Genomic DNA, 3718 nt, shown 5'->3' on the forward strand with positions numbered 1-3718 from the left:
GGTCTCCTTCTTATCACAGGAAAAACTGGGGAGGTGAAAAATAACTTTGAATAAATATGGAGTTGTAACAACTATAGTGAACAAATAAATTTCTCAACTATTTTGTTTATTTTTCTAACCAGAAACACTAGTAGAACTTTTAACTCTCTAAGAATGTGCAGGTGAGTAACAAGACCTGAGTTAACTGTCATTCGGGAAGGTGAGAAGTCTCATGGAATGGTTCCAAGAAGACGTGAGCAGGCAGTAGTTGATATTCTGTTATATTCCAAGAGTCTGGCTTTTCTAATATAACAGACTATAATAAAGATCACCCGCAATTAGAAAAAAAAAATAAAATAAAATAAATAAATAAATAAATAAATAACTTAATTGTCAACTTGACTGGGTTAAGACCCTCTTGGAGAAGTGATTAGATCATGAGTCTCCTATATTCATTAGTAGATTAATCCAGTGGTGTTCATAGCTAAAGATTCTCTTAGGAGGTGGGGCCATCTTGGGGGAGGTGAGTCATTAAAGATATGTCTTTGGAGAGTATATGTCTTGCATGCTTTCTTCTTCTGTGCTCTGCTTCTCGGTCACTATGAAGTGAGTGTTTGCTCTGCCATGATCTTCCACCATGATGTCCCTATCTTGAAGCCAGCAAATATGGATTAAAATTATTGAAACCCTGAGCCAAATAAACCACATCCTCCTTTAAGTTATGTATTCCAAGCATTTTCTCCCAGGAATTGAAAAGGTGATTAATATAGAAAATGGTTACCAGAAGTGGGGTCATTGATGTGATTATATAATGTGGTTTGGAAGTCTATGGAACTATTTTGTGGGGAAATTTTGGAAAGGTTAAGAGGTTCATACAACAGAAATCCTGAAATGTTGTAAGCGGAACTTGATAAGTGATTTTGGCAATGGTTCAAAAGCCCAGAATGCTGACAGCAATGTGTACAGTAAAGTTGTTTCATGAGGTTTCAGTTGGGAATGAGAAGACTATTGGGAATTGGACTGGACGTCATGCATGTCTGCATGCATTGTCTGCATTTTTCTCATGCCCTGAGACTTTGTGGGAGGTTAAATTTAAGGGTGGTAGATTAGTTAATCTGGTGAAGAAAATTTCACAGCAGCCCAATTTTCAAGTTGGGACATGGATACTGAAGGTTGCTTTTAGGCAGATTTATAGCGAGAATTGGGAGCAAAAAGCAGAGCAGAAAGATTTGCAAACTTTAAATTTTGCCCAAAAAAGAGGCATGAGTATAGTTTGGTCAAAAGAAGGTATGGTTACTACAAACATAGTACTATTAAAAGGAAATCGAGGCCCAGACCAGCTCCCGCATTCTGCGCCCGCTGCTCCTCGCTCAGGTCCAGGTCCCACGGCCCTCGCCCCGGTCAGGGCCCTGCGGATGGGGATGTGGCCCGCTGCTGAGCCCCGTGGCCTTCCCGCTTCAGGAAGCGCCTTTCCGCGCCATGGAGCACTCCGCTTTGCAGCCGGGCCTGCCGGGCATGCAGAACCTGACAGCAGACCCAGAGGAACTTTTAATAAAACTAGAGAAGATTGGAAAGGGCTCTTTCGGAGAGGTGTTCAAAGGCCTTGACAATCGGACTCAGAAAGTGGGTGCCATAAAAATCATTGATTTGGAAGAAGCTGAAGATGAGACAGAGGACATTCAACAAGAAATCACAATGCTGTCAGTGTGACGGTACATATGTAACCAAATATTATGGATCCTATCTGAAGGATACGAAATTGTGGATAATAATGGAGTATCTTGGTGGCAGCTCCGCACTGGATCTATTAGAACCTGGTCCTTCAGATGAAACTCAGATTGCTACCATATTAAGAGAAATACTGATGGGACTTGATTATCTGCATTCAGAGAAGATTGATAGAGATATTAAAGCGGCCAATGTTCTGCGTCTGAACACGGAGAGGTGAAGCTGGCCGACTCTGGAGTGGCCGGCCAGCTGACAGACACCCAGATAAAGAGGAATACCTTCGTGGGCACCCTGTTCTGGATGGAACCAGGGTCATCAAACAGTCGGCCTATGACTCGAAGGCAGACATCTGGTCCCAGGGCATCACAGCTAGAGAACTGGCAAGAGGGGAGCCGCCCCATTCCAAGCTGGATCCCATGAAGGCTCTGTTCCTCATTCCAAAGAACAACCCCCCCCCCGACACTGGAAGGAAACTACAGCAAGCCCCTCAAGGAGTTTGAGGAGGCCTGTTTGAACAAGGAGCTGAGCTTTAGACCCACTGCGAAGGAGTTGCTGAAGCACAAGTCTATAATTTGCAATGCAAAGAAGACGTCCTACCTGACCAAGCTCATCTACAGGTACAAGAGGTGGAGGCCAAGCAGAGCCACGACGACTCCAGCTCCGATGACTCAGATGCGGAAACAGACGGCCAGGCATCCAGAGGCAATGACTCTGGGGACTGGATCTTCACAATCCGGGAGAAGGACTTCAAGAATCTGGAGAACAGAGGTCTTCAGCCCTTGGAGTTGGAAAGAAGTAAGATGAAAGACATCCCAAAGAGGCCTTTCTCTCAGTGTTTATTGACAATTATTTCACCTCTGTTTGCAGAGCTGAAGGAGAAGAGCCAGGCGGGGGTGGGAGGGGTGTGGTGGGACTGGGGTCCATAGAAGAGCTTTGCGGCGCTGTCTACCTGGCGGAAGAGGCCTGCCCAGCAACTCCGACACCATGGTGGCCCAGTTCATGCATCGGCTGCAGGAATATTCTCTAAGTGGTGGAGGAATGTCATCCCACTGAAATTCCTTTGGCATTTGGGGTCTTGTTTTTCCTGTTTTCTTCTTCATCCTCCTTCTTCTGAATTTGAGTGGATCATCTTACTACCCAGTCTATTCTAGGTTGTTACTTCCTGTAGACACACAATCAGCTGAAGTGTTTCTAAGGGTATCTTATTTCGCCAAACAAATTGGCATCTGGGTTGGGGTGGGTACCGGAGTGTCAGCTGAACCTGTTGGACAATGCAAACTGCTGTGGGCCTTCAGGGTGACCTGTGGGCCCTGGATCTGAGAAGGATTTGGTGTCACTTGAAAGCTACTCAGTGTCAAGCCTGAGCTGGAATGGCCCACGTTTATGCAGCTAGGTGGGAAAGTGACCACAGACTGCAGCAAGTGCAGTGTGACCACCGTGGTGACCGTGTCTGTGTGGATCATGCCTTTGAAGTTGCCTTCCTGCGTCCCAGCTGGCAGGACCCAGTGAGGTGGATCAGTGGGGTGGCTTAGGATGGCTGCTTGGCCACCTAGTGGCCAGGCTTAGTCTCGATGGAACCAAGTGCCACCTGCCATCAAAACCATTAGTCTTGTTCCCTAGATGCTCTTGTCAAGTGTGCAGTTTGGTTCTCTGTGAAGTATTTTGTACCTTTCCTTTAGGAAAACATGTGATTGGTTTTATAAGCATTTTTATATTTCCTTCCTCAAGAAAACATGGCTTTCGTATTTCTGCTACCAGATACAGTGTTGAAGAAAGAGGGCACTGAAGTGCTCGGGAGCAATTGTAATCTGTCATGCAAGGGTCAATGAAGCTCTCAGAAAATGAAAAAAGAAAAAAAAGAAATCAAGTGCTTTGAACTGGGACAAGAAGAAAGATGCCTTGACATCATCTCAGAAATCAGCAAAACTTACCCATCACAGAATTAAGAGTGCCAAGTCATAAACATTTCACTTGGGAAAAGAGTCCCTGGGCCCTTTGCTGGAGACACACT

General features: G+C 45.3%; 1 pseudogene; it reads left to right on the forward strand.

The window, feature by feature from the left end:
• Window positions 1-1458: 1458 nt before the first annotated feature.
• Window positions 1459-2822, forward strand: LOC101701584 (serine/threonine-protein kinase 24 pseudogene; annotated as a pseudogene).
• Window positions 2823-3718: the final 896 nt, after the last annotated feature.

The sequence above is a fragment of the Heterocephalus glaber genome, unplaced genomic scaffold (assembly GCF_053883595.1).
Source record: "Heterocephalus glaber isolate CG9 unplaced genomic scaffold, H.glaber_assembly_v1.0 deba00001465, whole genome shotgun sequence".
Lineage (NCBI taxonomy): Eukaryota > Metazoa > Chordata > Mammalia > Rodentia > Bathyergidae > Heterocephalus > Heterocephalus glaber.